The sequence below is a fragment of the Panthera leo genome, chromosome B1 (assembly GCF_018350215.1).
Source record: "Panthera leo isolate Ple1 chromosome B1, P.leo_Ple1_pat1.1, whole genome shotgun sequence".
In the NCBI taxonomy this organism is placed as follows: Eukaryota; Metazoa; Chordata; class Mammalia; order Carnivora; family Felidae; genus Panthera; species Panthera leo.
The window spans coordinates 179,470,181-179,496,847 of NC_056682.1; the positions used below are offsets into that span (position 1 = coordinate 179,470,181).

Genomic DNA, 26,667 nt, shown 5'->3' on the forward strand with positions numbered 1-26,667 from the left:
CCAAATTTTCCAATTTCTCAATTCCTCTGATTCTTGACACACTGCTTACTATTAGCCATCATCTCTTTTTAAAGTAACATGACCCACCTAATGATTAGGCAACAGTATTAGTCAGCCCTTGAATTGAGAAATTTAGAAACTAATTGGTTATCATGAGAGATTAGCATCAAAGAATTCTGAAGGCATATGCAGTCTAGGCCTGTTGAAATAAAAAAAAAAAAGAAGAAAAGAAAACCTCAAAGTAGGCAATTTAATTTGTATCTGATAGGTTTACACATATTTTATAGCTTTGTTTTTTCTCATAATCTTCAAATTTTGTATTTAATTTTAAAAATATTGTTATTTCACATAATATTTTAAACCTTAAATTCCCTCTTAAAATTAAAACCTACATATTCCAGTAATATCAAAGTAAGGAAAAAAAAATAAACCTAATTATTCCTCTATTTAAATATTCCTGAAAGAGTATTTTGGACTCATCATTTTGTCTTTGGAAGAACCAAATGCGGGAATTTCGCAAGCCAGAAGAAAAAGGATCCACATGCTCTTAATTTGTTATAAGGTTCTTGCATGCAGCATAAAGTACAGTATTTTTTTTTTTTTGCCGCTTCCTAATACCCTAAGGATTTTGTATATAGTAAATTCTTCCTTAGACCTTGGGAAGGATAGGTTATTATGATGTAATAGATTTGAAAACTAGCACTATACTGTGGAAGATACAAAAATAACCAAAGATATACTTATGAGAAATTTTGGAAAATAAATACACACACATAAAATACAAAATAACACTAATAGTACAACTTTTCAAGATGTAACAAGCAATATAAAATGATTTTATAAATAGCTGAGTTTATAAATAACTGTAACCACACAGAATAGTGACTAAAAAGATTAAACTGGAATTTTAAAGAGTCATGAATTCGTGGACTGGAGAAGGGAACATTATGGATTAAATAATGCAAAATTAAGAGCTATTTTTTCGTTATATGTAAGAGGTAGAAGCCAGGGGAATAAAATGATCTCTGGCACTAAAAGGGTATTTGGTAGGAATCTGCTTATGGACAACGATACAAGCTAGATTTTCACCTGAATAAAAAATGAAAATAAAAAGTGGACAGAGAGATGGTGTGTAATTATTACTGAGCAGAATTGACATTAGAGGGTTTTAATGAGACCGCTCTTCCTAAAGGACAGGGATTCTCTGTCACATACATGGAACAACAATGACGTCAGAGAGAATACCATGGGTCGGCCCATTGCAAAGTCGGCCTCTCCTAATTTCTATTTTTGGACAAATATATAATCAAGGTAGAAATACTGATATTAAGATACAAACACTCATGGGCGTGTGACTGAGTGAAGTAAGCACAGAGAGCACAATGTTGAACTGTCACACGGAAGAATAAGGCACGAGGCTTGGTTCATACACATAAGGATTCCAGTCTTCAGGTGGGGATCAAAACTAAGGGTCAAACTTTGTAGGGCTTGGAAGTTACAAGAGAAGAGGTAAGGGGAGCAAACTTTGACAAGACAGATGCTGAGCTTCTTCTCAAAGACTGAGTAGGATAAGGGTAAAGGATAGAAGAAAGAAGCAGCTTGCAGGAAGGAAAGCTGATGCAACCAAAGGCATTATGTGGAAAGGAGGGTGTTGAGTGCTGGCAGGTCTGAAGTGACTCCAACCAGAATAGACAGTGCAATGGAAGGACGCGTAGATCGCACCTTGATGGGGGCACCTGGGTGGCTCAGTTGGTTAAGTGTCTGACTCTTGAATTCAGATCAGGTCATAATCTCATGGTTAGTGAGCTTGAGCCCCAAGCTGGGCTCTTCACTGGCAGTGCGGAGTCTGCTTGGAATTCTCTCTCTCCCTCTCTTTCTGCCCCTCCTGTCTCTCTCTCTCTCAAAATAAACAAATAAACTTAAAAAGAAGAAGAAGAAGAAGAAGAAGAAGAAGAAGAAGAAGAAGAAGAAGAAGACAACTTGATATGTTGAAGAGACGCATCTATCAATATAAGATTAATTTGGCCCGTGAGACTGCTGTTCTCTATTTAATATCTTAAGCTTTTCTCAAAACCCCAGTGTGTCTGGTACAAGGACATATGAGAAAACACTATTTACCACACTGCGTAAACATTCCTGATAACACTATTGCTTTCCTTATCCTCTTTGTAAGGTCCATCTTAAAAACAATTTTTTTTTCTAACAATTAGAAAACATATTTCAGCTCTGGGTCTAACTCTAAAACTTCCCCATAGTCTCGCACATTCCTACCCAAAGTCTCTACTGAAGATGAGCAGTCTAGTGTATTACACTGTGGAAACCATGCTCTGGGCAACGAGATGGTTCTGATTTTCTTTCATCCTCCTTCTTGCTAATAGAGGCTAAATAATGATCAAAAAGGGTATTTTAATAAATATAATGTTAGTGTCCGTAGTGTATATGGGCAGGGCTGGCGTGTGGACAGGCCAGCCCGGTTGTCTGTGCTCACTTTGGCATGACAGGATTAAGATCTCCCATGCGGGCAATGGAGAGAGGCGGAACCTGAAAACTTTTGCAGAAGGAACACTACCTGTTCTTGTAGCATTCGTAACATGGTGCTATTGCAGGGGTGTCTGGGTGGCTCCGTCGGTTAAGCATCCAACTCTTGATATTGGATCTCAGGGTTTGTGGGTTTGAGCCCCACGTACAGCTCTGCTCTGACATCATGGAGCATGCTTGGGATTCTCTCTCTCTCTCTCTCTCTCTCTCTCTCTTCCCCTCCTCCGTTCACTTACTCTCTCTCTTTCAAAATAAATACATTAAAAAAAAAGCATGCTTTGCAAACATGACATCATCCAATGAACTCCTTGCAAAATGCATCTTATTTTGTACTTATTTTATAAATCCATTACTTATTATGTATATCTTATACATATAAACCTTGAATAAGGTTATTAGTCAAACTTAACTACTGAGAGCACAAGGAAGGAAAAGCCAGAAAATGCAAAGGGAGAAATAGTATTGTGTAGGCAGCACCTGATGTTTTATTTTAATCAGTAAAAATCATAACGATTTAAGATAAAAGAATAGCTGTTAATCTTTTATTCAGCTCTTATTAGTAAGTGTTAAGAATGGGTTTCTAGATTCCTGTATTATATTTTGTACTCCTAAGATTTAAAAGCATAGCCTGCATAGCTTAAGGGCAATATAAATCAGCTAAGTAAAAATGTTTGCTATTACCAGAATCCAGCTTTGGTAAATGACTGTACAATGAAGAAATTAGGAAATAGTATAGAAAGCATTTAAGTGTAAACCTCAGCTACTAATACTGAATTGCATTTTAAATGAGTTTGATATATATGCATTCAAAATAGGGTGTATTAATGCTAGCATATGATGTTTAAGTTTCTTTAACTCTAAAGCAAAAACATGAAATATCCTTTTGCTCTTTTCTCTTTAACTGAAGATGCTCATTAATTTTATTTTACATTACACACTCTTTCCTAAAAATTTACTCTCATAGTGACAATGGGAGTTTTGCCATATACAGATCTGGAGTTATGATACATTTTTTGACAATTTTATTAAAATTTCAAAATTTAGTTGCATTAAAATATTATATAAAGCTTCTAGCAAATCTATGATATTTTGCTTATTTTCAAATTCCTAATGTTTTACAAATCTGCTCTCCCTATAAATTTCACCATTTATAGCTATAATAGTATTACTCACTTGGGTGCTTGGGTGGCTTAGTCATTTGGGAGTCCGATTCTTGGTTTTGGCTCGGATCATGAAATCTCATGGTCATGGGATCGAACACCACATTGGGCTCTGTGGTGAGAGTGGAGTCAACTTGGGATTCTCTCTCCCTTTCTCTCCGCTCCTCTCCCCTACCCATGCGCTCTCTCGTTCTCTCTCAAAATAACAAAATATACATAAAAAAATAGTATGGGCCTCTCTGTCCATTATGCAAACCAGCAGTCTAACTGTTAGTTGTTGATTAATGCACTGAATAATGTTCATTTACAATTTTAAATTTAATTAATGCATGATTTCACTCAATTGATATAATTAATATTTGAAGTTTACTTTAAAATGTAAAAGTATTTTAAGTCATTCAGAGAAGGACAGATATCCTATGTTTTCACTCATATGTGGCTCTTAAGAAACTTAACAGAAGACCATGGGGGAACAGAAGGGAAAAAAATTTTACAGAGAGGGAGGGAGGCAAACCACAAGAGGCTCTTAAATACAGAGAACAAACTGAGAGTGGATGGGGGTGTGGGGGGAGAGGGGAAAGTGGGTGATGGGCATTGAGGAGGGCACTTGTTGGGATGAGCACTGGGTGTTGCATGTAAGCCAGTTTGACAACAAATTATATTAAAAAGAAATAAAGAAATCAAAATAAAATGTGAAAATACATTTTAATTTTTAATTATTTTTAATGTTTATTTACTTTTAGGAGAGAGGGAAAGACAGAGAGAGGTTGACAGAGCATGAGTGGGGGAGGGGCAGAAAGAGAGAGGGCGACCCAGAATCCTAACAGGCTCCAGGCTCTGAGCTGTCAGCACAGAGCCTGATGCTAGACTCCAACTCACAAACCACGAGATCATGACCTGAGATGAAGCTGGATGCTTAAAGGACTGAGCCACCCAGGAGCCCCTGTAAAATTGCATTATAGTGTGAATTTTGCTCATTCTTTTCCTAACTTATAATTGTTTGGTTCAGCTTGTAAAATTATAGAAAGCCTAAGTCCTCAGGTAAGACATTAATCATTTCTGCAAATGAATGTTGTTATATCAATTTGATAATTCAATTTTGCTCATCAAATATTTAATGAGTGTTCAATCTGTGCTAGTTACTGATTCAGTCAGAGGAACTTAAACATTTGGGTTTCAGGACTTCTCTAAACTCTTGAAAGCTGTAGAGGACCCAAAATGCTTTTGTTTTTATGTGGAATATATCATCATTGATTTTCATCATATTCAAAACTTAGACTAAGACACTTGAAAAATAATCAATTGTAAACATCTCTGAAAATAGCCACAATAGGTTCATTTCATGGTGACATAAATAAAATATTTTTATGACAAATTATTACCATATTTTTTTCAAACCAAAAAAATCACCCATGATGATTTTGTTATGGGATATATGTTTGGGATATATGTTCATATGGATATGTGACACACAAAATGCTAAGGACAAGAGCATCAACAAGGCCTCACAGAAGAGGTCATAACTGCAGTGGGCTTTGGTCAGCAGGGGAGGGATGCAGAAGAAAGAGGTTAAGACCATTTCAGTAAAAAAAAAAGGGGGGGTGGGCACGACGAGACACAGCAGGTTGTAATAATTAGAAAGAACATGGTGCTTTTGTTTGACAGATTGTCTTCAAACTCCATCTCAGCCACTCATGACTCAGTCAGTCATGGCTGCATGACTTTGAGCAAATCACCTAAGATCTGTGAGCCACAATTTGCTCTCCTGTGAACAAATAAAATCTACAAATTAAGGATTTATAGCTATAATAGTATGACCCACTTGGGGTATCTGAGTGACTCAGTCAGTTGGGTGCCCAACTCTTGATGTCGGCTCAGGTCATTATCTCACAATTCGTGGGTTCGAGCGCCATGTCAGCTTGTGCTGCCAGTGTGGAGCCTGCTTGGGATTCTCTCTCTCCATCTCTGTCTGCCCCTCCCTGTTTGCTCTCTCTCTGTCTCTCAAAATAAAGAAACAGTAAAAAAAAAATGTCCCAAGGATTAAGTGAGATGAAATATGTACAGTATATTCACGTGTGGCAGTTAATTATCACATTCAGTAACATACCATTTTTGGTCACAAATGGAAGGGTAATGAACTGGTTACCACGCTAAGACTATAGAGTGAGGTGAGGGAGAGAGGATAGAAGTTATAAACAAGAGTCGAAGGGGCAGTAATGAAGTAGAATTGTTACACAAGCTCAAGGTGAATATGAGTGATTAAAAAAACAGAAATACAGGGGCATCTGGGTGGCTCAGTCCATTAAGTGTCCAACGTTGGCTAGGTTATGATCTCAAAGTTCATGAGTTTGAGCCCCACGTAAGGCTCACTGCTGTCAGCATGGAGGTTACTTTGGATGCTCTGTCCCCCTCTCTCTCTACCTCTCTATCTCTTTCTCTCTCAAAAATAAATATTTAAAAAATGTAAAAAATAAAAAAATGCAATAGTATAAGTAGAACTACCTTGGAAAATTCAGAGAATCACTTCTCATGCAGACCTTAGTTAGCAAACCCATCGATCTTGATTTCCACCCAGTGTCGTTCTATCTTCTCTCAGGGGGTGGAAAGTAAATCAAACTGCCATTTTAGAAAAAAAAAACACAACAACAACAACAACATATTCCAGGATCTTCATAAATATAGAATGAAATGTGTCAAGAATAACATAGATGGTGGAAAATTTACTTAAGACAGAAATTTAACCAGTCTCTTCCATGGCATATAGGGGACTCCTTGATCTGAACCTTATAATTAGTTGTCTTTGAAGTCAGATTTCAATTATATTTTAGTAGTAAATGAATGAATGAATATATAAATAAATATATAGTCAATCCCATATGGGAAATGTATGAATAATTTGAACTAGCAATTGTGATGTTCTTAACCTGTAGCTGATAATTAGTAGATTCATAAAGTCCAGTAGTCAATGCCAATTTATCTAGAAAATACTTTTATTGAGAGCATGGCATACTAAGAATATTATAATTTTTCCCTATGTTAGGTGTGTACCATCCAGATGCTATCTTTGATGTTCAAGGTCCTTGAAATAGACTGCTAAAAAGAATAATATCTCAACTACAAAAGTAAATATTTCTGTTGATACGTCTTAGTTCTATCAACTAGGACACAGGAGAAAAATATACATTGACATACAGCATTTACTCTTCACCATGTCCCAGGTTTAGACCTTTATGAAACATGATAAATATCTCATTTCATGTATAATCATTAACTGTAGTACACACTATTGATCACCAATGTGGATTTTAAGTAAGAATGTTTGCAAGACTCTACAAAGACTTTATGATTAGCCTGTCCCTCTTCTGATGTGGTATGTTTTACACCAATCATTTTGACTAATCTCTCCACCACTGTAGTTCAACACAGACTGTTATCAGAAGAACAAGCAAAGAAAATAAAGCAAAAGAACCAAGGTAACAATGGAAATCATGGGTGGAGCTTGGCTGAGAGAAGACTGATTTACTCTTTAATTAATTCAGCATATATTTACTGAACCTCTACTCTATGCCAGGCACTGCCTTAGTAGCTGGAGATATAATAAACATGAAAACATGGTCTTTGTCTTCATGTAGCATGAAGTCTAGCAGGTAAGATATTAAATAAATAAATGAATGAATGAATAAATGCTTCTACTTTGTACACATACACATAATTCTAGAGTTTATTTTCAAGAGAATTTTCTCGTGAAAAATTACATATCATAAAAATCAAACCATGCTCTTTATAACCTCTCAAATCCTGACTGTAAATATAGACATAGCAAAACTCCATGTCTGAATGGACAGGTAACTAACTCCACCTAGCTCTAATCATCTCGGACTTACAAATGACCGTCCTAACAGCTGAAATTAAATATTAGATGATAATTTTTACTTCCATTTTTCCGGTCACCATTTGCATGCCTGTATGGGAGGGGTTGATGTAACCAACCTTCAGTGATTACTGGGGGATAAAATCTCCTTACTCAACCATCCTTCCCTACAGCATGATTTGCTTATAGTTTCCTCATTGAAATATTTCTTTTTTTTTTACAACTTTTTTTGCTACTTCTCTCCTTTTAGTACCAACTACCATATTCTAACTTTGCCAAGTCAAACAACAGTTGTCAATTCTGAGTGAATTTAGCCACATAAATGTAATAATCTACTAACAATTGGCAACATGTTTTTGGTCAAAAATGTTTCCGTCTTGAATAAAATTAGCAGAAGCTATGCAAAGCCATTTTGAGTTTACTAATATGAAAAAGAAAAAAAATGGATGATTTACTTTGTAAAGTTGAAATAACTCCACTCTGTACTGTTATTTATAATTTTAAACCTCAAGGAACGATTATTCATAGATATGGAAGGAAAATGGAAGGAAAATAAAACAGTCTGTTCACCCTATCCTTTATTTGAAATACTTGCACACTGCTCTTAATGTATTTTAATTTATTTTTAAAACATAAGTTGTTCTTTGACTATAAAACATTTCAGATGCTTAGAAAAAAAAATTGGGTATTATTTTCTTCTCAACACATTTATGTACAACCAAAAAGATAAGACGCATGCTCTAAGTTAGTATTCAGTTAATACACAAAACCCCTTTTTTAATACTGTCATTTAATTACATGAACAAAAATGTCAACTTTGGGCAATGCTATTCCCTCAAAGCATATATTTTGTTTCATTATATATGTATGAATTCATAATGTTTTATTTCAAGCCTACAAAAATATGGTATACTCCTGAGGAATCTGACAGATGATAAACTGCGTGAGTAGTACACGTGCACATGTTTTCATACTTCTGCAAATTTGCTGATTTCCTTTTATTTCAATCAGCTCTCTGAATTGGTTGACTAGCATCGAATTTAATAAACAGCATATGGGTCTGCTAATATATGTGAAAAAGCTGTTCTTTCACTACCACCCCCAACATATATGTTCTTTTATATTTCAGTTAAGTAATACATTTCCTGGATGGGAAGGGGACTTGAAAATAAACCATACGCCACATGGATTTTATTGTAAAAACGATAACTATCTATTTTAAGAATATTGCATAAGGAGAAACTAAATATTTGTCTTGGTATATTCTATTTGTATAAAAAGCACAAAATATTCTTTTGTATTTAGCTGTTGTTTTTTTTTTCTATTTATAAAAAGATAATTTCATAAACTCTTCTACTGTGTGGCTAAACTTTTTTGAGTCTTTCAAATATTCTGCTAACATTTCCGTTAATGGGGGTTTATTATAAAAAGAATCCTGAAATCCCCTTTTCCAAAGTAAAAATTTTATGGGCCAAATACACTAAATTTCTCAAGAGAGTTTCAATCAAAATCAATTCAGAAAATGTGATGATAAAAACTTTTTTTTAAGTTTATGCAAATATATATATATATATATATATATATATATATATAAATATTTTGGTCCACATTTCAAAGAGGAGATATATATATATATCTCCTCTTTGAAATGTGGACCAAAACATTTAAAGTAATTCCTAGGAAATGAAGAAAGTTAAAGATATTTCACTATGACAAATGTACTTCCAGGACATTCGTTATGGCCCTGAGTTCCTCTGCCTACAGGCCAATATTCCTCATTCTGGGGTGACCACTGGTCTAAATTCTAGGCTTGTGTTCATCAACCTTGGTCTGTTTTCCTTCTAACATAAATCCAGTTAACTTCCTACTCTTAACTGACCCTCATATTCCTTGCCAATAAACGAAACAGGTAAGGGAATAGCGTACATCAAAAGAGATAAACACATGAATGCATTCCAAACTAAACGCACATCCTAAATTTCCTACATCAAATTTAGATTTGCAACGTCAGGTCGCGCAAACTTAGAAATGCTGAAGGCATACCTCTACAGCGGTTCCTGCTTTTGAGATTTCAAATTACAACGGCATCCCATTTTTACAAGGCATTGCTAGAATATTCTCCAATGTGTATCTTCGATGTCTTTATAGAGACAGTCATGTTCCAACAAGTCATAAATTTAATAAATCACCAGATATATAACTTTCATTCTCACATTTACATTACCAAGTATTTTATGGAGCAATTTTCTTAGCCGTAGCAGTGAGACTGTTCAATAATATAAATAAATAAATACTATTTCAACATAAAACCCTTAACTCTGAAAGAAAATCACTCTGCTGAGTCTCACAAGAATACAATTCACTGTTAAAGAGAATTCGGTTATCGGTCGGGTCTATCTTGCATTGCCTCCTTGAGGGTACATTACGAGTGGTATCAGAAGGACTTTCTTATAACAAGCATTACAGAAGCAGGGGACAGTTATGGCCGTGTGCTACTGCAGAGAGAAAGAGCACGAAGGGTTTCACAGGCCACCATGCTGAAGTTGCTATTGTAAATAACTGGTCCATTTACATCAGATTATCCTACATCTCCAACAGAAACTCGAAATACCAACTCCGGCAGTTTTGGTCTCAGGCACGGTGCCTTGTTGAGACCTGTTGCTGTATATTAGTAGTTCCAGGCCTAAGTGCTCCCGAGGATTTTTAGGCTGATATTAAAAAACAAAACCTCTTGAAAGGAGAACCGAGCCTTTAGGCGTCAAGGATATTTTGAAATGAGGAAACATTGGAGCAATCCTGTGAAATAACCTTGAGGCGATATTTGAGAATGCTCTAAATTAACATACAGCTGTTTTAACTTAATCACTACAGTCCAAAAATCTGTATAGTGAAAAGATAGAAATACACCTTATTCTCGAGGGAGGAAAAGCAGTAGAAGGCATTAGAAAACTCTAGGCATAAGTTAGCCTTATGGTCTTTTGGTTGCTGTTTTATTTAAAGAATTATATTGAATTCCAGGTTGGCGTGATAAAGAATGAGAGAAGATTATCCAAAATTACAGAAACATGTGCAACCAGTTTTCTATTTGCAATTTAATAAAATTTACTTTACTAAAGAACATATTACTCATTTTAAAATATAAAGTCTCAATACTGTAGGAGGCTTTCATGTTTACAGCTGATGAAACTACTGACTGTAATCTAATAGAACATTTCCAAAAGAAAATCTTTCTGAAGACCTAATTTATTACTCAAACTTTTTCCAAGATAGGCTTCAGTCTTCTCAACCCAGCTTGTCAGGGATGGTGCGTGTATACGCACGAGTGTGTTTCTGCGTGTTTCCCAAGTGAACAAGCAGAGATTCCTTCGCTTGCTTATAAGTTTCAAAATGAAAATCTAAAATTCGCAGCAACTGCGAAGTCAAATTTTCCTCATGGTGAGCCATAAAATAAATTATTTGTCCTCAAAATTGTTTAGGAAGGTGCATCAAGTAGAAGGTAGTTCATGAAGTCCAATCAATCAGGAGACTAGCTAAATGAAGTGCAAAAAATATTATAATGGATCCTCTTGCTCTTTGAAATCAATGGCAGTAACCTTCGTTTAGAAAGAATATGTGTCTGAGCCATAATATGCAGCAATATTTCTCAACCTGCTAAAATGAAAAGAGCTCAGAGGCAGGCATCTCTCCATGTAGCTATATTACATTTCTGTTCTTGTTTTCCCCTTTCAAGGCGAGAGAACTGCCTTAATCATTTCAGAAATGTCCTGCCTCCTTCCCATAGAAGGAAATAAAGACCATGGCACTAATGTTAAAACATATATGATAATTAAAAATAAACAGCAGGGGCAGATGGGGTTTTTCACTTGCTTAAGGACTAGGTCAATCATTAGCGAATTAAATATGCCAGCTTCTACAGGTATTTTTACTTAATCTCACACTGAAATATGCAGCATCTTTTGTGTCTGTATATTTCTAAATACATGAAGCGATTCCATATGTCAAATTAAAAATATATGTTCTTATTTTAGCATGAAAAACAAATTACAATATTGTAAATGCTGCCACCAATCGAATCATCGATCTACCTTTGTAAGCCATTTCTTCTCGCTACTACTGAAAGATTTAGCAAGATATAATACTTGAGTGAAAGGGATTTGGAAATTCCTTTTTGTGGATGATATATATGCCCTTTAACTTGTTATGCCAGTGAATCCAAAATTCTTTTCCAATTTATCTTAATTTGTCACGTATCTAAGTAAGCTTCTTATTCTAAAGCAAGTTTAAGCAAGTTCAATAATTTAGATCAAAAGATAGGCATATTTAAGATAAATATTTCCTAGGGGGTCAGGGGCCTTGTGTTGCAGTTAAAAATATGTGTTCCCAAGTCTTTAAATAGCAAAGATATTTTCTAGTTTCATTATAAATTATAAAAATCATATTATTTAACACAATTTAATAGTTCTGAAGCTAGCAAAACGGGTATGAAAGTATTTTCCTATATTTGTCTTACAAAGAGTACATTCGCAAAAACTAATAAGAGTTTATACACTTAGCCTGTTTTGAGCTTATTTTGAAATTTTCAACATTATTGAGGCAATATTAACAGTATGAAGCAAACTGTTGAAGCATCTTTTTAGTGCTTACTTTACTGAATGGTTTGCATAATTAAAAAGTTAATTGCTTTGTTTCTACAGTCTTTGGGAGTCATGGGACCAACCCCAGAAGCAGGCTTCCAATGCTGTATTTTACGACACATTTTCATTATCCCAACGAGCGAAGCACCTTCCCTACCTTGGCAGAGGGTGCAGTGAAGGGGTGTGTGTGTGTGCGTGTGTGTGTGTGTGTGTGTAGAATGCACTACCAATGAGATACAGGCATAAGGAATATAACTATCAAGTTTAACCAGTGAATAAAGCACCTGGTATTAATCCTTACCCTATCTTGAGTACTGTATTTCTTTAAGCAGCTCATGACATTGAGTCTATTATTCTGTTATTCTAAAGAGAAAAAAACACTCTATTAGCCTCTTCCTGATTTTTATGATATAAACACTTGACTGTGTTACTTAGGATCCCAGGTCTCAACAATTATGTCAAACCACAATTTAGAGTGATTTTTAATGATGAAATACAATATTGCTTTTACAAAATTACAAAAAAAGTGCATTGTGTTTTATAAATCGCACAAATAAAAAGAAAGATTCTTTTAATGTCCCTGAAAAAATAGGTAAGGAATGGATTTACTGCCTTCCTTAAACAATGACCCAAGAAGATCAATGATTTGTTCAAAACTACATAAAAAAAAAATGAGTGCTTCTACTAAATATAAAAGAAAACGAATTTTCTACTTAAAGATGTTTTTAAAATAGAAATAATTGTACTAGCTGCAATAAGTTTCATGAACTTTGAATGCAGTAATGCAAAAATAGACCTGTGGAGCTAATAGCAAAAAGCAAGAAAGATAAATAATAACAGCTACTATGTATTGAACACCTAGTGTTATCAGTTATTAACCATAATTTTACATATCTTCTGCCCAGTTTCATCATCTATAAAATGCAGATAATATTACCTTCCTCAGTGATTCTACAAAGCAAATGAATATGCAGAACAGTCAGGTTAGCACTAATGTACCATAAAAGTAGTAGTTTATTATTTCAATTTCCCTTACCCTTTTTTATCATTTATTTTTAGATACTTAATAAGAATACTACTTCAGCATTCCAATAAACCTTAAAATAAGTAGATTACCCACTTTATGGCATATTGTTCTTTTCTGGTGTTTCTCTCCTTGGGTGTTAAATTGTGACAAGGAGTGAATAAGTCTATAATTCATTTGTCTCTGACATGGGAGATACTTCATGAGGACCTCCCTTTAAAATATTTTCAGCCCTGGGCACCTGGGTGTCTCAGTCGGCTGAGCGTCTGACTTTGACTCAGGTCATGATATCACAGTTCGTGCGCTCGAGCCCAGCATCGGGCTCTGTGCTGACAGCTCCGAGCGGGGAGCCTGCTTCGGATTCTGTGTCTCCCTCCCTCTCTGCCCCTCTCCCGCTCCTGCTCTGTCTCTCTCGGCCTCTCAAAAATAAAGAAACGTAATAAAATCTTTTCAGCCCTTTATGCTTGACTTGTATTGTGATTGGGATGTTTTGCATTATATTCTGAAAATAATCTTAAATACCCCATAAAAGTTGATTCCTACATTTATAAATATATTTGCCTTAATTAGCAGTTTAAGTGGAGAAGTGAATAAGCGTTACGAGTCAGTGCCTAATTAGCAGAGTCTATCCCTACTCTGTGATTGGCGATCCTCTTTACAAGGCTTTTCTTACTGCCATGAATATTTGAGAGTTGTCTGTAATCTCAGCGCTTTAAGAACTGTTCTGCTGCTGGGCACTGAATGATCTTTAATAATTATTTGATGAATATCTTTGTGAGTTACTGGTTTCTGTCATTTACTACTCTTTCACAATAAATCCAGGAAAATATATGCAGGCTTCTTAAAGAGAGAAGCCATCTAGCTGTAGAAAATAAATTTGAAACTATTAATATTTTTTTGTCTATGGTTTTTGCAGAATCATATTATAAATACTGGCACTTATTCACAGTACATAGAGAGCCATGTGCTTCTAACCTTGAAAACCAATACTGATTTCCAAAGGAACCAAGAAACAACTGATCTTTATGCCAAAATATAAGTGAGGCCAGTGAACATTTTCTGTAGGCAAGAAAACAATCATGTACTTACTGAATATTATGAACATTACAAGTTTGATTTCATGTGAAAAAAAAGCTGTAGAAGCAGAAAAAAACTGCAAAGGTAAACTAGTGAAGATAGTAAAGTAGTAATTTGATATAATTTTATTAAATGCTAACTACCTAAAAATATGTATTCAGAACAGCGACCTTTGAGGAAGACTGGACAGTAATTATTATAATTATTGTCCACATTTTATAAGTGAATGAGATATTATGTGAATTGATCCAGGTTCCTTCCCTGCAGATGTAATGGAGCTTGAACAAAGACTCAAACTCTCGAACTTCTACTCTCAAAATATACGGTAGAACATTGACGTGTTGAATTATTACACAGAAGAATTAAGTTAGATTTAAGAAGGAAATTTTCAATTTGAAAATTTATAAGACAGACAGACTCTTCTAAAAACCATCCCAAAAGGAATATAGAAACTTGATAGTCTGAAAGGACTCAAAATATAATGACTTTTGGTATAGAAAATGAATTATTTGATCCTCAAAATGTTATAGATGAGGTATTGCAAGAGAGAAAATGTGCATGGAATGGTGAAGTTGGGAGAGGCAAAGAAGTAAGGTTATTAGAATGCATAAAATAATAAAAAAAAAATGAAACCTCAGAGTCAATCTGTAGGAAAGTCCTCTAATCCTCCTTCAGGAATGAAATGTCAGAGAAATTCAGAACTTTTCATTTGGGTAAAGAAGAGTAATGTATTTCCTTTAGTATTTTCAAAAACTTAAAAAAAAAAAAAAGAAAAAGCAAAGGCTAAGTAATCAAGTCAAAAGTCCTATACTTTGTGCTCTGAAATAAAATGTGGTTACTTAAGAAAAACACACATGGGGACCTCTAAACCCATGGACAATTGATAGAACTAATTTAATAGCTACTTGATCCTGAGGACATAGGTAATCCTCAGACATGGGCTACAAAAGAAAAGGATGTGGGTCTGATTTCACGAAAGAGGATGAAAACAGTCTGGGGCTGAAATAGGCAGGAATTAGATTTTAGATCTTCATTATTCTGGAAGAAAGAGATGAACCAATGTTGTCCGGGAAACTAGAAGTGCCTCTCAAAATTGAATTCTCAAAGAACTAGGGAAGGCTGAACACAATTGATCACACCGAATAAAGGGGAGGAAGTTTAAGGCAAAGAACTCTGATAAAACACAGTTCTGTGTGAACATGTTGCTTCCAATCACCTATTTAAAGATGATGATGTATGGTTAACATTGCCCTGACCAAAGTAAAGGGAAAAAATAAGGATTGGGTCTTAAAACTTAATTTCCTCAAGTATTTATATATTTGAAGGTTGAATTTTTTTAGGTGGAGTCATCCAAGAAATTATGACTATAGAAACAACAATTTAAAAAATTACGTATATGTCTAGAAGATATTTTTGATATACCGTTGTGAGTGTTAGATATCACACGCTCAAGAGGAACTGTTAGTAACTATGCAGGTAAACAATAGCTCTGATGAATAATTGGTTAAATGTTTAGGTAATGCAAAGACACCTTACAGAATAGACCAGAAGCAAGGAATGAAAAGAAGTCTGGTTATATAAGCATGCTTAAAGCTGATATTGAAAAAATCATTTACATATTTTAAGAAAGAATATGCAAAATCGTTAAGAGATGACCTTAAAGAGAACAGAAAGCAAGAAAACAACAAAAGCAACAAACACAAGTTAGGACACAGCATCTTGCTTGGCACCTAGTACTAAAAGATGCCCTGAATCTAGGGAGCCAATGCAATCTATTTTTCAGGAGATGATCCATTCAATGGTGGATGTGTTTCAGTAAACGTCATCTAGCCTCAGTGGGTCTGGATGACAAAGTCCCTCTTTGTCACCAGGCAATCTTTCAAGAGATAATGCTGCTGATTTTCCTTGGGTCTCTTTAGAGATAAAGGGTACTGTCTTGAAGAGGAAGCAGGGATTTTCCAATTTCTTGAATAGGATACGCTCCTCAAAATTTAATAAACTAATGCTCAAGTTCAACATCAGGATCTTGTGATATTGTTGAGAACTGGCCTTGACTTTGTACAATTCTGTGCACTGGTAAAATGTGCACTGATAAAAATTGGATTTTTAGATTAAGAAAAAAATTCCAGGTACCACCTAGAGGCCACCTGGTAATCAGACAGATAGCCTTCTCTTGGCACACACACCTTACATTTTCATACGATCTGTTGAAAGTTTCAGGACAACGGCGAATGCATATACCAGGCTACAAATTGATATTTCTAGAGATTTCTGATGAGCCAAGTAGACATATGTGTCATTAAATAGAGGTGGCATTTTTATTTAGAAATTATTATGCAGCAATTGGTTAGATTACCTTGGGCTGGAAGACAAGTTTTATCAATAAAGTCCCTATTCACAATTCCTACTAAGCAACAATGAACACAGAGAAAGGAGAATAAATTTATGTGACATTGATGGCTGACCTTCCTTAGATAAAAACAACATCAAAAGTGACATCTGCCCGGAAAATTGTTATTAGTAAGTCTTTGCACATAATATATTTGGAGGCATTTCTTCCTTTGCATGGTGTACTAGCTATGGTAAGCATCTTTAACATGCATTTCTGTAGTGTTGTTTACATATAAAATAGACTGAATTTGGACAGTCCTTGTACTATGTTGCTTGAATTTATTTCTCAACCAAATTCTATTTTCATTATTTTCTGTGTTGAAGCATATCTATTTGCACAGTATTACCAACAATTAATGGCACTTTTATAGTGTCAGGAATCCCATAATCACAAAATAAAATTTTTGATGATGACCAGGAAAATGTTAGCAATTATTAGATCTCACAAACAATGCAATTAGTCAGGCACTATTTGAATTTCAAGCCAGTGAGATGGACAAATGATGGCCTAGGATAAAGCAAAATATAAAAGTAAGAGGCCAAAACTCATTTAAAAGAGTAGCTAATATATTACTCAAGGAAATATAATGGAAGCTACTATACGGAAATTTCAGACTCTGTAGTACTTTCAGTAAATTTCATAAAAATTAAATAACAATTCTGAACAATGGGAGCATAAGATGATAAGAAATTAATTGAGATTACTGTCAAGGGATGCAACCCTGCCCCCACCTTTGATAATGACATTATAATTGTCTAGTTTGACCTAAAAAGAAATTCTCAAGTGTATTTTTATACTACATTTCCTGGTCTTCAGTCCTCTTAGTTGTTTCACTTCTGCTGAATCTCCATCAGAAACATTGGGCCCTTAGTCCATACAACTAAGTTCAACAATTTTTTTGGATAACTGTGTGTAGGGATTATTCCAGTTATATCTAGGCCAAGGTGAAGGTCCTGTCCTCAAACAGCTTACAGCACAGCGGAAGAGAAGAATGTAGAGAACAGTATGTCTCTCAGTTGGGTTTACTAGTTCCTTTCATTATCAAGGTCCTCATGATCACGTGTCTACTTCTTCATCTCTGCAACACTGGACATTTGATAACCACTACTTTCCTAATTCTAAATATCCCCTCAGCCTGCCATATTTTGTTTTTGCTTTTAAAAAATATCATTCTCAGGAACCTTCACTGAAACCTACTTCTCCATTACTTTTTTATATTTCATCATTTTTTTCAGATTCCATGTTGGGTATCATCTCTTCCCAGTGTCAAATGTTTAAGAGATGGTCTCGTTATTCCCAAGATTTCATAATCACCAGGGTGATACTAACTCCTAAGGCTATATTTCTATCTGTGTATACTCCCTAATTTCAGATGTACATTTCCAATGGTCTGCTAGGTATTGTCTGAATTTTGCAAAGGTACTTTAAAGTTCACATGTCTTAATCAGATGAATTCTCCTGGAAATGGGCTATTCTTTGCATTTTTGCCCGTTTGGCAAAGTAGCACCCCAGTTTTGCCACCCTCTCAGATTGGTCTCCTTGGCATCACTCACTATTCTTTATAACTTTGCCCATATTTCTACTTATCAAATCTCTACTTACCTATCCTTCAAAGCTTGGCTGTGGGTTTTCATATCCTTAACTCATATCATCCTATGGTTTGGGTAGCATGCATTTTAAAATCTGCATAGAGCCTCTCATGACTTTATTTTTAATCATCTAAGTTGGTACATGCCATTCTCCATCACAATATGCAAATGATTAGAAGTTAGAGAGCATGTCTCATTCACCTTTGGATCCCTCATGGGAATGGGCACGGAGTAAATGCTCAAGAAATGGTTATTGAAGTCGATGAATTCTCCTAATATCCTAAATTCCCTGTTTATTGTATAAAATTTTCAGCTATGACTGCTATGACCTTTTGCTACAATTGCTGAGTTGGTGAAATGCAGCCTCATACTGAATAAAAACAATGGGCATAATTCAGTCTAGGCACTATGGCTGACAGGAATGCAACCTTGGGGAAGCATACCACTTCTCAGACCACATGTGGGTCCCCTGGTGACTTCATCAATGTAGATGATGAGCATTTCAGAGTGGAAATAAAATTGTAAAAGATTTATTTTGCAACAAAAATGAATGAGTCGACAGTTTTTAAGCAGCAGGACACTGCTCTACTATCTTTTATTACCAAAACACTATATAACACCCATCATAGTTTCATTTGAGGATACAGTTTCAAAAATTAGTGGGTTTTGAGATTATCATATTTTGGCGGTTGAAAATCTATTTAAAGGAAGCATTTAAATTTGCATGTGTTTAAAACATATCCTCATTTTGTAATAAACTTATAATTCTCCTTTTTGGACAGTAATGAGAAGGCATGCAAAATGATGAGACTCATGTCAAAAAAAAAATCAACCTGCATTTAAGTAAAAATGTATCCGAAATAAGATTTAGAAACAAGGCAACCTTTTGTCCATATTTCAGATTGAAAGGGAATATGACATAAAGACTAACCTCCATGAACTTAGCTTGAAACTTAAGATAGCAATCACAAAAACAATATGCAACCACAGCACAAGGAATGCATTAGTTTTTAAAAAAGAAAACAAATCTAATCCAATCTTTAATCTAATCATCTACTTGAGTAATATAATTGGTCTTCTGAAAAGACAATAACTTCAAAAAATTATTTACAGGCCATTATTAAGATTGAAAGAACTTTATATAAAGCACACATTTTATTATTAATTATCCATATTTATAAGTGGAGCGAGAACAGACATAAATTTAATCTGTTTTGTAGTTTAGACCTGGATTTAGTGTTCTGCCAATTTCATCCCAGATAAATTCTAGAGTTTTCTAAGTAATTACGTTTAGCAACAAGAACAAAAGGAAGATAAAGAAAGGGAAAAAAAAACCCAATAATTTGATTAGAAAAATTAAACAAATTATTTGACTTTTTTGGCTTCACATGAAGCCTCCAGGCCAATTTAATAATTATTTTTAAGTGATGTAGAAATGGGTAGGGAGAAAGAGAGGGTACAATGCAGATAACATTTTAAGGCCTTCTCCCAGCCCAAGAAGTTATTTATAATGTAAACATTCCAATAAGTGCATTTGAAATCATTCCATCTGTATATTTTTCCTCTCCCTTCTCTGTACTTCCCTGCTCTGAACTCCTCTAATGAGTTTCCTCCTCTCACATTATAGTGAAGTTATTGAAATCGAGGTTGTATCGCCCCAACATAAGGACTTGTACCATGAAGTCAGAGATTCTTTCTCATTCATTTCAACTTCCTCAGAGAACCTTGGTCATATTTTATTTTCAACACATTTGTTGAATCAAACGAATAACCACAGATTTGTCAGTATATAATTACCTCATTAAACAAGAGACAGGGATAATATTCCACTTTGCTTTACTTAAAAAGATAATGTTTTTCATAAATTAAAAAAAAAATAGGGGCGCCTGGGTGGCTCAGTTGGTTGAGCATCCGACTTCGGCTCAGGTCATAATCTCTCGATCTGTGAGTTCGAGCCCCGCGCCGGGCTCTGTGCTGACAGCTCGGAGCCTGGAGCCTGCTTCAGATTCTGTGTCTCCCTCTCTCTCTGACCCTCCCCTGATCATACTCTGTCTCTTTCTCTGTCAAAAATAAATAAACATTATTTTTTTTAAATAGCTGCAATAGAAGAGATAACAACAGAGTGTGTTTTATCCTCAAAGAAGAATACTCAAGTGAAGCAGTTTCTCAATAAGTGGACTAACTTCTGAGGTTGAGGGTTAACTACACTTTACAGACAAATTCTACCATTTCTTTGACACATAAAAGATGCTTAAGAGTGTTGTCATATGTCAGCAACATCAAATTTTTTATACATAACTCTAGAGAAAAATCAGAAAAGTCTATCTGCAAAAAAAAAGGATGCAAAAAATATGGAGATAATACCCTGACTAAATAAGGAGCTACGCGTCGAATGCATTATCTAACAAGTGTGCTGGAATTCAGATAAGCAAATTGATTTGAGAGTCTGAAGGCAACAAAGACACTAACTGACCTCTAAAGTCACTTTGAGATTTGATGAGAGCTCATTCTGTCCTCAAATGTCATAAGGGCTCAATAGAGTGATCCAGTTTTAAAGGACCAAATTAGAATAAAAAGGGTAATATGGCCACACATTTTATCAGTGTTAATTATTAATACTGAGATTAAAAAAGAAAGGGCTGAGAGTTCGGTAAGCATACTAATTGGTCACTTTTTTCAGCTTGTTTTCCCTGTCAGTGTGAATATTTTAGAGCAGTTCAAAGGGAAATACACACCTGAAGAATACGCATTCAACAGGAACCCTGAGCATAAATGTAAAAAGATTTTAAAAGTGAGAAAGGAATATAGGAAGTAATGATGACTTATCCCCACCTTGAAAGGTGAAGAGCACAGAGAGTGGGCTTGATTTGATGCCAGAGGATAGAATCCTCCCTTCCTTTCATTTCAGATCCTTGATATACTTAAACATATCTGATGCTTTCATGATTAAGCTATTGTGTTATGTAAAATCTGCCTAAAGTCAATAATCAAAATTACTTCCCGTTACTATTTGAATCATAGTAAATAATTCTATCATCAGTTCATATGCTGAAACTATTGCTACCCATTATTTAAGTATAAATTATTAGGTGCTATTACTTCATTTAGTTTCTCCCACAATAGTATGATTTACTATTGAAGGAAGCAGGGCTAAGAGAGGTCAGAAAACTGCACTGTTACTAAGAGGACAAACCAGAATTCAAACCGATGTCATCTGGTTGCAAAGCCTATTTTTTAAACCACTATATTCTACAGACAACGCTGCTTCTTGTCTAGGACAGTATCTTCTTTGGATTCTTTTGGATTGTGCTGCTCATTTACTGGAAAGCTTCCGCAGCCCACATCTTGATTGGAGACAACGTCTGTAATTACTTGCTGTCTCTAATCACCACGAAAAAGCACAACTGAGTAAAGCCCTACAAAAGTGGGGGCATGGTGGACTTGGGGATACTCGAGAGGCGCAAAGCCATTTCACAGATGACTAGACAAGGAGAAAATGCAATCCAACTCTGGCAACAAGAGTGCCACACTGAAAAACAGAACCATGGAAATGCATCCTTTCCAGGGTATGTGAGTGTCTTCCTGAAGGGAAAAAAAAAAAAAAAAATAGGGGGGGCATTTGTTTTGAGAGATTACGCTCCTGCCATTAACAAGTATTTGGGCATCTTTGGAAAGATGGGAGACTGACTTGTTATTTAATTTAGTCTAAATGAAAACAGTACAAACCAACAGTGACTAGATGGGGGTACCCGAAAAGTGACCCCCATTGGGTAGGTGAATTGGAAATTGGGTAGATGGGAGAAAAGCAGAGAAGTTATGAGGTTAGTCTCCATCCTCATTATCCTTGTTCATATAAAAATGGTACTTCATTTCCAATTGGTATTTCACATATACTGTCATTTATTTCTGAAATCAAAGGACAAGCACATAGCATATACAAAATGGCTTTGTGATGGACTGTACCATGTTCTAACCATCAAAAACAATGTATTCTAAACCCTATTGAACACATGTGGAGTGAGGGGAATGACTGAAACAATGATTAAGCCTAACATATAATTCTGAAAATGAAAAAGAGCTTGGAAGTGGGGGTACGCTCAAAAATATTAGTGTATAAATATCAAAATGATCTTTTAAAAATCTGAGAACATAAAGTGGCAGAAAATTAATTAGGCATTTAGCGTGGTCAATTTTTTTTTTTTTACTTTATTTAAGTTTGTGAAATCTGCCTTACAGACCAACTGCTATTTTCCAGTTTTAATTTACGTCTATGTTATACTATTCGGAGGTCTACCTAGAGGAAAATAAATACAATTTTCTACCTTTTGTTCATTCTTACTCTGATCAAAGTACGTTGTCAAGCAAGAAAGTAAACGTGTTCATTCTATTGTGAGATCACTTAATTACAATTAATGTTTTGAAGGGCATTACACCCGGGGCCAGATCAAATCTACAGATGGCTCTTGCATGGTGCGATTTGAGGGAGGCTCTAAAATTGTCTCCCACTTGACCTGCTAGGTACCAACGTTTCTACTCACCTAGTCAGAAATCACACGATTTCATTCACTTGACTTCTTTATCTCATACATGCATTACTACTATTAAAATGCACGTTTTGTAGGTTGCAAGGAAGGCCCTAGAATTCTTCCCTGCTCACATTAGCACAAATTTTCAAATTCATTTGCCATCTCACTAAGAGACCCAAAGTACTTTTTCTGACTTGGAAAGTAAAACATATAAGAAAAATGGGATGTAAGAAAAAAATCACAGATTGTTGGATCTGACTAAGATTTTAGAGTTAATTCTGTTAACTGCCTTACAAATGATTAGTAGCAGATCCAGAAGGAGTTTGTGACCTACCCATTCATAATGGCAAAATTGGGATTGGAGGTCAAATATTTCTTATATTTGAATTGTTGAACACTATATATGGTTGCATGATATATAACAAAGCCAAATTAACTTGCAAAGGTAATTCTGGGGGCGACTGGGAAGAAAAAGATGACTATGGCATTAATTCAAAAGTCAAGATAAATAGTGACAATAGAGCTAAAGCGAAGGTTAAATACCACTCTGTGAGAAAGTCTGACGACAACTGCCTAATGTAGAAAACGGCAAGTTCTTGCATAGTCAACGTATGCTCCTAATGTGATGATGGTTTTAAGCTTACTATTTGGGTTTCACTTGAATTATGAATTTATTGCAGTAGGTTTCCAATTGTTTTAACATGTCATTATCAAGTATTTTATCATTACTAAACTTCCTATCATGAGCTCCCTATTCTAAAATACCTTATCCCGTTAGGAATATTTTATTGAAATAATAAATAACCAATTTCCCCAATCTTATCGAAAGACCAACATGAAATAACCATACTATTGATAATAATAAAGAGAAAAGAAAATATATTAGTGATCTTTTTCATAAATTAATGTATAATTCATAAACAATCCTTAAAATACTTTTTAATGATACCGTTTTCATTACAGCTTTCCAGAGACCCAAGGATATAAGTACCCTGGGTCTGAAATTATTAAAATGGTGGGACTCATTCTAATTATTAGATTCAGGTTTCACGAAATTATGTTTATTCTTACAGTGTATTCTTTTTCCTAAGCTAATAAGAGAATAAAACCTCATTCATCATTTGACAGTAAGGTGGGTTGGAATGTAGGCTAAAGCTTATTATAAAAGTTATTAATCCACAAGCCCTTTTTATAAAATTGTGTTTATTACGCTAAAGTATAGGAAGCAAATAAAAGCTTTTGTAAAACATAAGTGCATTTCACTACTTATCTACTTAAATTTTCCTTTTAGTTATTTCAGTTACTTTTAGTTATTTCCTTACTAAATCATCTGTGACAACTTATTTTTATCATTAGCTTTTCTAGCGTATACCCAGGTCACGTCGTGCCATTGGAATGTTGTTTTTGCACTGGAAAATTATCTTCTAAACTTTACAATGAAAGTTAATCCAAAAATCAGTTATAACTACATTATTTCACACGGGTTAAAATTCAAGGAAAACATTTGAGGTAATAATAATTAGGAACTAGGACAGCATCCAAAATGGTATTTTCATAGAAAATCCAATACAAATCCTGATTAAAACCTAACCAAGCAAAACGTTGCAGATTACCTGGATTCCAATTAAAGGTGACAAATGAATACTTGACAGGTTTCAATTCCAATTCTATTTATGTCAGAATGATCCATTAATATTGAAGATGAAATTACCAGAATTCAAGCAATACTATTGTACTTTATGACTAGATAGTAGACTGAAAACTTGGTCCCAACAAAACTTATTCAAATGCCAACTGCTACATTTGGATCACCCAAAGTGAATCACATCTCCTTCTGTCATTACCTATAGATCAAGACTAACATGAATCACGGCTGGCAGATGACAAATGATTACATAAAACTGAATTTCAAGTGTCAGTTACATACAAAATCAGAAAAATCAGTTCTATTGTGATGGTCTTTGCTGATGACAAGACTAAAAACATGGTTACAAAAAATAACTAAACACCTTATGTGGGAAATGTTTGTCAGTAAACTTTCTAGTTTCTTAACAAGCTCACCTGTTAAGTTTTCCATGACATGTATGTTTCCTAAAAAGTAACTGATAATGTGTTTGTCATATATAATTATGTTTCTTACTCATCATTTCTTTCTTATTTTAAAGGTCAAATCCCCTTAAACTCAAAAAAACAGAAAAATAACATTAAAATGTGATTATAATGCCAATGATGCAAAATCCTTTCTGTTAATATAGCTGACATCCAAAAATAAAGACTTCCTTATACATATGGTTGCTGAGAGTGAGATAAATACTTTTTTAAACACAAATAAAATGATAACATCAAAAGGCAATCACAGATATAGGAATGTCCTTAAAATAAATCAATCCTTCCTTCCTTCTTAGGTGTGTGTATGTGTAATATTATTATAGTATCTTAGCTTAATTTTTAATTTGTGCAAAGCATTTCAAACATATTTGCCTTAGAAATATATTCATCTGCAATGTAATTTATACCAAAATTTGGTAGTCATTTAAAATGATGCTGAAAATAGTTAATTCTTAAAAAGCACATCAAACTCCCATCCACATAAGCATACACCCCCATACACACAGATAAGCATGCCTTTATAGCCATAAGGCAAATGCCATATAACTCTGGATTGTTCATCAAGAGGGATATCCATCAACAGATCCTGATATCATATCTTCTCACCCAGATAACAATGTAGAAAACTAATTATTTAACATGATTTAGTTTAGCCATAATTTCACTTGGGCTCACTTGTCATCTATTACGCTCTCAGGTTGGATTTTAATATTCATAGGTAAACTTCCAGAAAAAAAAAATCAGATTCCCCTGAATTAATACGCTCTATTTGCATACCATCACTAAAGAAACCAGTGTGTAACAAAAGTTAGAATGTCTTATTTCACTTGGGGGATGGGATGGTGAAAGGCAAATCCATTTCAAGTGTTCACCAGAGATATAATGTGTGTGATCCCCCTTCCTTCACTTACATATAACCAAATCTCTTTTTACATTTGAAATAATCATAAAATTAGTATGAACTTTCCCGTTCCATCATTTGACACAAAGCTATTCCTAAGACATGTACTTATAACCTGAAATCCAAAAAATAAATCACCCGTTTGGGGGAAACATAAACAGATGTGAAAAGTTTATAAGAACTATCTGCAGTCTAACTTTATAACATAAAGAAAGTGTAGAGAAGGCCAATTGTGGTAGTTATGAGAATCATCTCACAAAAGGGTAAGAATATGGAGTCCTAAAATTTGCTTTCTTCTCTTTCCCTTGCACAAAAATGAGAAGAAAAAAAAAAACCTTATAATTAAATGACAAGGAGTTCTAATAGTATTTACAATCTGTTTTTTGAGAATAAGATATCATCGTTCTTGTTTGACTCCATTTCAGCTATCACTCAAAAGGAGAGGTTCCAAAATGCTTTACTGAATACGTCAGAAAAGAAAGAGTTGAGCCAAGTGTGTTTATTGTCATTTCCTTTCACTGAGGCTGGACAATTGCAGTTGAAGAAATAGTTGCATGACAAAAATGAATAGAAGAAAACAATAACACAAGACCTTTCTCAGTTTCTATAGTTTAGGTATTATGAGTTAATTTAGTTTAGTTTTTTGTTTTTTTTTTTTCATAGAAGGTAGTAGTCTGATTTATTTGTAAATGTGTTTACTTCTGACAGGTTGTTTGAAAATGATGGTGCAAGTTTGGTGAATTTTATCTATACAGTTATGTTCCTTTATTTGGTATTTCTGGACTTTAGCAAATATTTATTTTTTTTTAGGTACAATAGTTTTAGTGTCAGCTATTTTGTTTTGGA

General features: G+C 34.6%; 1 protein-coding gene across 1 annotated transcript in view; it reads right to left on the reverse strand.

The window, feature by feature from the left end:
* The window catches only part of PCDH7 (protocadherin 7), a 419,531-nt gene that overhangs the window by 204,074 nt on the left and 188,790 nt on the right, over positions 1–26,667 (reverse strand). The gene's annotated exons all lie outside the window — the stretch shown is intronic.